Here is a 10,868-nt window from a genome sequence, read left to right as displayed (position 1 = left end):
GGACCGCTCCATTTTCACAGGAAAACGGTTCTTAAACTCTCCTGGGGAAATCTTCCTCTCTGCTGGGATGCAGACCTATGGCTACTGGAGGCTGCCTGCTGACCCCCATCCCTCCCAGCCCAGCAGGCAGACGCAGAGCTGTTCCTGGATATGCCCCACCTCCCCCCACCGACACACACTTAATCCGTTTACTTTCAGATCCTTACTCAGAATCCACCAGGAGCCCAGACCAGGTCCTGGGTTTCCAGGTCCAAAATTTGTGTAGCAAGTCAAAGCATTTCTAACCTGAAACTTTTAATAGCAAGTAAATAAAGTGATCCAGGCTCCAAATGGTCCAGGCACGGCCACCCCATTTACGGCTGTGAATATCACAATAGGTGATTGTTTTAAAGTGTTTTAATGAGTCTCAAAACATCCTACATAATATCAGCCTCCACTTTGGGCCTCCTGACAGGCTCCAGTAAATAACATGAGTTGACAGGAATAAAACAGCTTGCTCAGGAGTAATTGAGTGGAATTAGAATGAACAGACAAGAAAGAAAAATTGGTGCCTGGGTCACAAGGAACTTTTTGTTGGGAACGCTCTGGGAGATTTGGTGGGCTGTAGTCTCGCTGACTAATCACCAGTATAGAAAGTTTACAGTCTCTCTGCCATACCAACGTCTTTAATAACTTGAGCAGCATAAGAGGTGGCTGTTAATTTCAAAGACAGTCATATGAAGTTTTATTGAGTGTGGTGTGGAGTACGTAGTTAGCAGCCTGTGAGATAATAAGCCCTTTAAATAGCGCTTTCAAAAAACAGCTTTATTTTTGCTTGACCCAAAAGAACAGTGATTTCCTTCTGTTATTGGAAGGCAGGAAAGTGTATTTAAGTAGGATCTCGCCCTTGGACACATTATGCACCCATTTCTTCATCCGCGACGTCTGCGGTGCCAAGAGCCATGAATGTTCAGGTGGACTGAGCTTGGGTGTTGTCGTGACACGTCTCTACCAGGAAGAGAACAGTGTGGGAAGAAAGGGGTTAAATGTGTTGGGCACTGCCCCTCCCCCTGGTTCCCCATGGACACTGGCTCCTGGGTCTTCTCTCCTCATCCTTGACTGACAGGGCAGAGCGGAGGTAGAGACCCCTCGTGTCTCCAGATGTCACAATGTGGACAAACTAGAGATCAGACCAGTGGGTTCTTTAAATTAAAAAGAAGCAACTTTGTAAAAAGAGCAGGACATTTACACAGTTCCCCAGGGGTGCTCTGGCACCAGAGACCATGGGTGAGGAGCCATGCAGGCACGCACCACCTTGCTGGTCTAGAACCATGCTCCATGGCCTATTCTTAGCTCTCCACACTGTAAGGAATGGGTGAAGCGGGCAGGTGATGTGCTTGACATCGCGGAGCCATAGTGGTGGGGCATGGGCTCTCCCGTCACCTCCGAGGCAGCCTAGTTCAGCCCATGGAGGAACCTGTGGTTTATCATTCCCTCTCCCCCACTCCATTCTCCCTCCTTCCCCCTCACTCCTCCCCCGCCCCTCTTCCTCCTTCTCCTTCTTTCCTTCCCATCCTCCCCTTTCCTCTACTTTGAATGCATCTGTGAGTAAGTGTGAGCAGAAACTGAGACAGAGAAATCTGTCTAGCCCTCTTTGGAAATCTGTTGTTTCCTCATCTCTCATTCTTGTGTTCTGCATTCAGTAAGCATAGTGCCAAACACCTGACCACAAATATGAGAAAGTCTGACAAGCCTCCCCCTCCACCCACTCCCACCCAACATGCAGGTCAGCCTTGCCTGGCTCAGCCGGCAGCCTTGGGCAGGGACCGTGATGGTGGACAAGGCAGGTGGTCTCCCAACTGAGGAGCACATGTGTTGCTGGCCGTGGCTGCCTGCACCCTTTGTCCTGCAGCGAGTCTGCTGTGAGTGAGTGGCTTCAGCCATGGGACTCCCTGGACTGAGGCTCAACTTTACCAAATCCTACCCATCGGGAACTATAAAACAAAGCAAAACAAACAAACAAAAATCAGGCCTTCTCTGAGCCAGTCCTATGGAACAAAGGAAATAAAGTAAACAAAGAGATTAGTTAAAGGAAAAGGAGTTATTTCCTGCCTCAGCACTAGCAACAAGCAGTCTTTCTTGGTACTTAATTCAGAATGTTGTTAGCAACGAGCCTTCTGGCTTTGCTCATTTTTTTTTTTTAAGACACATTGCTGCCCTTCACACAATATGGCAATTTAGCTGTTTCCAGGGCTTCATTCTGCAATGCGGGTCAAGTTTGACTTCTTCCTGAGCTGTAAATGCTCCATACCCAAGGAAAAACCCCTCCTAGTAGCTTTTGGGATCTGGTGAGCCCTGCAGGAAAGCCCATGGCCTCACTCAACTGCATCAGTTTGGGAGCGGCTAGGAGCCGCATCTGTGGGAGTCTGGAATGCTCAGGGAGGCGGTTTGCAGCCCATGCTGCACTGGAGCTGCTCAAAGATTCTTGCTGGTTCAGAGTGTTAAGAACCCAGAGAGCAGCCTTGTTTGAGTAAAAGAGGGAACTGCTTCTTCTAAAGCTGTCAGGAAGCTTCTTCTAAAGCTGGGGGTCAAATTTACTGTTTCACAGGTTTAACAAAGTAAGGACTATTTAAATACACTTTTGAAGTTCCAATTGTTAGCGCTTCCCAGCCCCAGCGCTGTTTCAGGAGCACCTGGAGATGTGTCTGCATACCGGATGCTGTTCCCCTCATCCTTCCTCCACGCTGGAAGTGTTGTGGGTGAGGCTCACGAGCCTGGATTCTCATCACGCTCCTTGAGTGACCTTTCTGCAGTCAGCCCAGTGACACTGCACATAAAGGGGATGCTGTCACTCAGGGGCTGTCTGCATGGCAGGGACATCAGAAGGAGCTAAGGCTGGAATGTTCTGAAGGAGTTCTTTCTTAGGAAAGGTGACCTTGGGGTTTGGGTATGGCAGGGGAGAGGGGATATTGAGTCCCAGAAGCTCCCAATTCAGAGCTAAACACCACCTTCTTAAGGATGCCAGCCTGCTGACCCACCATCCTGAGTAGCTCCGTCAGTGAACTCCCAGCAGCCCCCAGAGATGCGGTTGCCGGGAGAAGTGTAGGAAATGCCAGTGTGGCAAATATCATCTCTGGAAAAGGCTGGTAAGAGTCCCTGGAGATGCCTTGTGGGTCAAGTTGAGCGGCTGGGCTGGGGGCAGGAGGTAGGGATTTCCAGTTGGCCTGAGGCTCCACAGCATTACCTTGGGTTGCCCTCACTCAAGACCCAGCTCATCTGTCAATATGGCTTCCGCCAGGTGTGTCTGCACTTGCTGCCCCAGGCTCCTCCAGCTGCCGGGTGCTCATACAGCATGGGTGTCAACAAACTCACTCTGAGCCATCCGTTTGGATGAGGCTCCACACCTGAGAGAGCCTGGGGGCATTTCTGATCATTTTGGAGTTGCTGTAAAATATCACCTCCTCTAGAAGCCCCCTACCAATCCTCTGGCTTGCTCCCCTATGCAGAGCTCACTTGTCCACAAGGAGGGAAATAGCTTCTGAGCAAGCATCTAGGGTTTGCTCTTTTTAACAGCAAACACAGTTAAGTGACCATTCAGAGTTTCTCTCTTCCCGCCCACATGGGCCATGGATGGCTGAAGTGGAGGGGCTGCCTCAGTAGGTTAGACTCATGGCTGGGATCTATCTTAGCCTCTGGGAAGACAAAGTTGCTCCACCAGGTACCCTGGAAGCTGGGACAACACCAGGTCATTTCATCAATGACTATTTCCTGAGTCCCTACCATTGCCAGGTACTTTCCTGGACTGCTTGAGAATTAGCTTTTAGAACAGTTAAGGACACATGGGCTGTATTGCAACCCTATGATAGACTATTACACCACCCTGAGACCCCTTTCAATCTTTGGCATTTATCAGACTCTGCAGAGTAAGTCTGCTTATAACCTTTTCAGAAGATTCAAAAAACATTAGTTTTAACACATCTCCACCCCTAGCTTCCATGAAGTTCTATCTTTCAGGTGGATGGACCAGGCTTATTGGCCTCCTGCCAATTGCTTGATTTTTATAGTTCTTAACTCTTCCCCTTTCACAGATGCTCAAAGAGAAGGATTTTTTTAAATCACAGATTAAACTTATAAAAGCTTAATGGACTGAAATTGCTAAGTCATCCAATACTCAACAGTCTGGTATAAAACATGGAAGTAAAAAAGACCTTGCAATGATTACGACATTCAAGTGATAAGTCATTTTGATTGGATGCAAGAAAAGCAGCTGAAAGTTGTTCTTCCCAGCCATGTGGCTTTAGTCTCTGGAAAAGCAGCTATTCATACAGACAGTGATTCATAGGACTTGATTAGCCCATTCAATCCGGTGACTCTGATTTCCCCATGGATACAGCACAGTCAAGTCAGTAAGTGTCAGGCTGGGCTTTTAACAGCTGTCTTTTCAGAGAAAACTCAGTTGCATAAGGGGAAGGCTGCTGTGCCAGCCTAAAGACAGCTGTTTACAAACATTGTACTTATTCTCTAGCCGAGGGAGGAATCTTGTTCAAGGCGTAAAGAGGAAACAAATGACTCTAGTCTTAAATAAGAGCCCTTTAACTGGCAGCAGCAAATCAGTGCAAATGAAGACAAGCAGCCCTCTTGTGCTCCCCAAAATGCCACCCCAAATGGGCTGCAGGCAGCTGTCTCCTAAACTGGGGGCTCTGGATTCCATGATGGTTGGGTTGATTTGGTAGAAATTAAACCCCTAAACCTACTTCTTCATTTAAATCTCTGAGCACTTGTCTTATATTTCCAGGCAGGCAGCTGAAATTTGCCCATGGTTCTCTTTCACACCTTTTGGCCAGTAAGTGTAAACGCAGCACTAGCCAAGGGTAGAGTCCCCAGAATTTGCAGCAAGGCACTCAGAGACTCGTTTGATGGGGAACAAGCATGGACAGAGGCCCCCAGTCTTCCTGGAATTGTCCTGTTGTTCTAGAGCCTCACCTAGCCTTCCCAGGTGGCTCAGCGGGTAAAGAATCCACCTGCAATGCAGGAGATACAGGAGACATGTGTTTGATTCCTGGGTTGGGAAGATCCGCTGGAGGAGGGCATGGCAACCTACTCCATTATTCTTGCCTGGAGAAGAGGAGCCTGGCAGGCTACAGTTCACAGGGTTACAAAGAGTTGGACACCACGGAAGCGACCGAGCACCGTCTACCTTTGCGCTCTCCACCATTTCCTGGGTTGGATGATGCATCATGGAACCACACTGAGAGTTCATCTCCCCAGTCCCAGTCATTATTGGAAGGCATTGATGTGCACAGGCCCTTTTGTTTGAATGAGGATGGTGACTTCCTTGGTGGTCTAGTGGCTAAGACTGAGCGCTCCCAGCGCAGGGGGCCCAGGTTTGATCCCTCATTAGGGAACTAGATTCCACATGCCACAGCTAAAATTCCGTAGGCTACAACTAAGACCTGGTACAGCCAAATCAGTTGTTTTTCTTTTTAAAGGATGAGGCTGTGCTTAGGTGTGTGGGCTGGAGTGAGGCCAAGGAAAGGAACCCAGACTTGGCTCTTCTCTCTCCACAGGAATCACGGACTAAGTCAGAAGCCGAAGGTACTCCACTCAGGAGGGGGAGAGAAGGGCAGGCTCCCCACTTTCTGGAGAATGCAGAGGTGACATCTGGCAGAGACCTGAGAGGTGCGGCACTGGGTGGCTGGAGGCAAGCGCTGTCCTAGAGCTCCAGCTTCCTTCCTCCAAGAGCTTGGTCAGAGGATGTGCACACTTGTTCCTGAGTACAGTCAGTATCTCAGTGGTCACCAGGGTACCTTGTGAGAAGGTAAGATGCCTGAGATTGTGTTTAATTTAGTGGATAAGCTTTAAACTTGTGCTCAAGGATTGCCTTAGAGACCCAGGTCCCTGTCCCCCTTCTGGAGACGTCTTGGCCAGAGGACAATGGATGCTGGTCCTCAGCTGCTGTGTTGAGACTGCATAGCCTCCTGGGTTGTGGTGTGGGGGGGGGGTCATTTTTCCTCTTTAACCACACATTCTTTGCACAGGTTGTATTTATGCTCAGATGACCCATTTCTGGTCAGCATGCCTTTCTATAATAAATATCCCTGTCAAGTTCAAACTCACTGGGCTTCAGAGTGAGTTGGGGGATATTAAAAGAACCTTTTCTCTCCTTCCAGGAGCTGTGTAGATTTGGAGTTTACTCACAAGATCTACTTCTCTATGGCTATGAGTATGAGAGACTTCTTTATTTAAGATCTGGTTTTCGCTTACCCAGCTCTTTCACTTAACTAGCTACGTTGTCTCAAGATTCTTATTGTCTCTATGCCTCAATTTAATCACTTATAAATAAGAACAAGGGAATTTCCTGGTGGTCCAGTGGTTAGGACTCTGCACTCTCTCCACTGAGGTCCCGGGTTCAATCCCTGGTCAAGAAACTAAGATTCCACAACCTGCATGACTCAGTTTAAAAAAAAAAAATGAGAACATTATTACCGACCTCATAGAGTTTCTGGGAAGATGAAATGAAGTCATGTCACCAATAACATTTGAAGCAAATATCTTTTGAATGAATAAATGACTAAAGCAATAATAAAAATGTGAAAAATTATCAACTAGCCCATTGTATATGAAAAGACATATTTATTGACTATTGTCTATGGATCAAAACCAGTTCTAAGTTCTTGAACACATACTATTTACAGTTAAGTGAAGAAATTGGGATGCAAACGTATGTCTCAGGGGCACCTGATGTCATGCTCTTAACTTTCACCTGTGTTGCTTCTTCTATACTGGTGATACCTTGCTTTGACACCAGCAACTCCCCGAAAAGAATGACCAGGTTCTGTGGTTCCCTTTACTCAAATGTAAATGAGATTCCTATAGTTTTATAACTTAGTGAGTTTAATAAGAAAAACATTCCTAGGATGTGTTAATAAGAACAAAGATTTTGGTGTCTGCACTGATAATCAAAACTAAATATTGGAATCAGGTAACCAGCTATTATCTGTTACTCTGAGCAGAGGATGTGTTAGGCTTATGCCTGAGAAATAACTTCACTGAAGTTATTCATTGAAGAAACCAATTGCTCTACCACCTACCTTCTGGTTGGTGAAAACCCAGGTACAAGATGCCTTGACTGTACACCTGGGGCAAATAGTGATACTCCTCTCTGATTCCTGGAAGGAGTTTCCTTTTTCTTGGATACAGTGTTGACCTGGGAACTGAGAGCCTCCATTGAGTTTAAACTCACCCTTTGTCACTAGGAAAGTGACAGAACTTTCACAGACAGAGTCTGTGGTTGCTTCCAAAGACAGTAGTCCTAGCCTTCTTGCATGAATCAAGATGGGAACTATCATTTATTATGAGATAATAATTGTTATAAGAGCTTTGCTAGGTGCTTCATCAATATTGTTATAGTCAGGGTAAGCTAGTTTGTGCAGTGGTAACAAGTATTCCCCAGACCTCAGGAGCAAATAAAGTCTACTTTGCAATCTCATTAAATGTCCAGTGAAGGTTGGCTAGGTGCTCTGCTCCACATTTCTCCATATGCTGACCTGGAGTAAAAGGGCTTCTACCTGTTCCTTCTATGGCATCACAGGTTGCCAAGGCAAAAAAGGAGCACAGCAGTGTCTCACACTGACTATTAAATGCTTCTGCATAGAGCAATACAGAATACTGCTCTCATTTCATTGGCCACAACAAGCCACGTTAATAAGTTCAACCTCAAGGGATGAAGGAAATGTTGTTTGACCATGTACCCAAAAGGAGGAAAGTGAGCATTGTTAGAGATGCACAAATAACTACCACACTTACTGGATCTGTCTTAGACCTCAGGAGATCTATCTTAAACCTCAGCTCAGTGAGGTGTCTGCTAGGTTTCCCACATTGTAGCAGGGGACACTAAGAGAAGTTAGATAACTCTCCCAGGGTCACATAGCTACTGAGTTCAGTTCAGTTCAGTCACTCAGTCATGTCTGACTCTTTGTGACCCCATAGACTATAGCACGCCAGGATTCCCTGTCCATTACCAACTCCCGGAGCTTGCTTAAACTTATGTCCACCTAGTTGGTAATGCCATCCAATCATCTCATCCTCTGTCATCCCCTTCTCCTCCTGCCTTCAATCTTTCCCAGCATCAGGGTCTTTTCAAATGAGTCAGTTATTTGCATCAGGTGGCCAAGTATTGGAACTTTATCTTCAACATCAGTCCTTCCAATGAATATTCAGGCTGATTTCCTTTAGGATTGACTGGTTTGATCTCCTTGCAGTCCAAGGGACTCTCGAGTCTTGTCCAACACCACAGTTCAAAAGCATCAATTCTTCGGCTCTCAGCTTTCTTTACAGTCCAACTCTCACATCCATACATGACTACTGGAAGTAAAGGGACAGATTTGAACAGAGACCTGGGGCTCAAGCAGGACCTTTTACAGGGCCCTGAGCACATGGGGCCAGGGTCCTCATGAATTCATTCTTCTCACCCACTCTGAGCTTCCCTGCCCTTGCTTCTCCTTCTGTGTTATCTTAGTCCCAAGCCAGAGTTGAAATGGACAGTTAGACATCTTAATACTGTCTGAACTTGTATGGCTGACTCAGGCTTCACAATACTTCTCACAGTTCTGGTATGGTGAAACAAGCCAGGCAATGGAGTTCAAGATAAACGGATCCCTGTGCTGGAAGGAAACTTAGAACATCTCTCCAGCTATCTCATTTTAGAGTGAGAAGTGTCTTGCCCATCAATCAAAACCCGATAACCTGATTTGCAATTCCATGTGTTTCGATTGGTGAGACCTTGCCTAGATACTTCTATGCATGATGTTGTATTTTAAAAAAGAAGAAAAAGACACAGAGTATAGCCCTGGTGGGCTGCCTGTGATGTACTTGAACTTAAACAGAACTGTAACTGGGGGTTAGGCCTGAGTGGAGGAGGGGTTAATATCCCTAGAGACTGAGATTTCACAGAATCCCTCCTCTGGAATCCTTGCATACAATATCAGAAAGTATCCCTGAACTTTCTTAACTTTGCCATCTTGAGCTCTTAAAGAAAACACTAATTGTACATTTTGCGATCCAGAAAAGGAAAGGGGGTGAGGGACATTGAGACCAGCCATTTCAACCCTGGCTAAGCCTCCCCTGGCACGGGCCACAGGGGTGAGCTTGCCTCTGTGGAGTCCCAGCTGGGAAGCACCACCCTGGTTTATTTTCAGAGGTCAAAACCCAAGCAACAATTATCTCCTGTCACAGCAAATTAAAAGCCCAGGCTCACCCGTCCCAGGAGTGGGGTGAGCACAGCCAGTGGCCAGCAAAGGGCCGTAATGACAGGCCAGGGTTGGAGCATTTCCTTTAAAGGCATGAGCCACTCAAGAAGCTCACAAAGTAAACAGAGACATAAAAGTCCATGGAAGAGGCCCGCAGTGAGAGCAAGAGTCTGCGCCAAGAGCAGAGTGTATTTTGATTCTGTAGGGGATCAGGGGCTGTGGCAGCAAGAAGCACTAGGTGGAAGATGAGTGGGGTCTGTGTTTAAGAAAAGGTGGAACCTACTGTGCATGATACTGCAGAGGGTGGGTGAGTGGCCCTGCCTGTCTCACGCGTGTGTGCACACACACACACACACACATCGCTGTGGCATCAAGAGTATAGCCCCCTTCCACTCACTTTCATCAGAATCTCTATCCTTGCCTGAACTCCTGCTTTCCTTCCCAGGGACAGGGCAGCCTGGCCCCAGTGGACAGAGCAGCCTGGCCCCGCTGGCCAGGACTGGGGCTCCTTAGCTCCTGCACTCTCCCTTTGCAACTTCTTTTTGCAGTCAGCTACTGCACTACTGGTAAAGAACCATCTGCCAATGCAGGAGACATAAGAGACATGAGTTCAATCCTGGGTCAGAAAGATCCCCTGGAGAAGAGAACGGCTACCCACTCCAGTATTCTTGCCTGGAGAATCCCTTGGACAGAGGAGCCTGATTGGCTATGGTCTGTGGGGTTGTGAAGAGTCGGACACAACTGAAGCGACTTAGCACACATACACCATGTTAAATAGGCCTTCTACGGTTTTGCTTGTGCTATTTTTTCTCTCTCTCTACCACTTTACGTGAGCAAGGACTTGTGGTTGTGTCAGTTTTGCGGGAGTTAGTTTGGGCTTTATTATAGTATAAGATCTGCAGGAGTTGAGATTTTAATTTGTCTTTATTTTATGCCACACACATTTAACTTTCACAAAGCATTTTAACATCTATCATCTAATTTTGTTTTCAGTGTTACCTGGTGAGGTCAGAGGGTGGGGAAAATCATTCCAATTGCACATGGGAATTTATGCAGCAAGGTGGATTAGAACATGAGCTTTGGTTAGGGTGGGTTTCTGATCTCTCTAAGCCTCAGTTCTCTCATCTGTAAACAGGGATAAAAATAGCTCCTGCCCATAGGTTATTTTAAGGATTAAATGAGTTAACAGGAGTAGCGTGCTTACCTCACACAGAGAGAGTGCCCAGTAAAATTGTCATCATTTCAGTGATGATGAGACTCCAACTCAGTGAAGTTAAGGTTCAAGTGGTGGTGGGAGAAGCAGAAGGAGTTGGAGGCAGCAGATTCTGGTTCTGCTTGCTGTAAGCCTTTGGGCAAATTGCTTGACCTCTCTAAACCTCAGCTTCTTCATCTTAGTAATAATACTGTGTGTCACATATGGCAGTTCTGGAGCCGGACTGCCTTATTCCTGGTGTCCTTTCTTCAAGAGTCTCCTAGGAGTCCCCATAAATGTTGTGGGCTGGGGGGCGGGAGGTGCTGCACACCGCAGCTCTGAGCGGTGGAGGCCCCCAGTCTGTGGCCCTTCTCTTCCTCCTGCCTGCCCTCATGGGCACAGGGGTTGTACAGAGAGAACAGAGCTCAGAATCCAAACTATTTCCTGCT

The 10,868-nt window shown here is 47.0% G+C and overlaps 2 long non-coding RNA genes across 9 annotated transcripts in view; one reads left to right on the top strand and one right to left on the bottom strand.

Moving 5' to 3' along the window:
- Nucleotides 1–783: 783 nt before the first annotated feature.
- LOC147363493 (uncharacterized) overlaps nucleotides 784–10,868 on the bottom strand; it is a 57,663-nt gene continuing 47,578 nt past the window's right edge. For 2 of the 7 annotated variants that reach the window (XR_015137215.1, XR_015137214.1), the window contains exons 3-4: nucleotides 1,777–1,973; nucleotides 784–987 (exon numbers count right to left, since the gene is read on the bottom strand). This is a non-coding gene — a long non-coding RNA (uncharacterized LOC147363493). Of the gene's footprint in view, nucleotides 988–1,776; nucleotides 1,974–2,290; nucleotides 2,603–2,692; nucleotides 2,826–2,987; nucleotides 3,159–10,868 lie in introns of those variants that run through there. The other 5 variants (XR_015137217.1, XR_015137218.1, XR_015137216.1 and 2 more) reach the window with 5 other exon arrangements.
- The window catches only part of LOC147363494 (uncharacterized), a 45,180-nt gene continuing 37,330 nt past the window's right edge, over nucleotides 3,019–10,868 (top strand). Inside the window, exons 1-3 of one of the 2 annotated variants that reach the window (XR_015137222.1) lie at nucleotides 3,019–3,125; nucleotides 5,547–5,797; nucleotides 6,150–6,576. This is a non-coding gene — a long non-coding RNA (uncharacterized LOC147363494). Of the gene's footprint in view, nucleotides 3,126–5,546; nucleotides 5,798–6,149; nucleotides 6,577–10,868 lie in introns of those variants that run through there. The other variant, XR_015137220.1, reaches the window with a different exon arrangement.

The sequence above is a fragment of the Bos grunniens genome, chromosome 11 (genome assembly GCF_055505025.1).
Source record: "Bos grunniens cultivar Pamir isolate PY7600 chromosome 11, Bosgru_T2T1.0, whole genome shotgun sequence".
Taxonomy (NCBI): Eukaryota; Metazoa; Chordata; class Mammalia; order Artiodactyla; family Bovidae; genus Bos; species Bos grunniens.
Note: the sequence above shows the minus strand (reverse complement) of the source record. Positions and strands in the feature narration are given on the sequence as shown.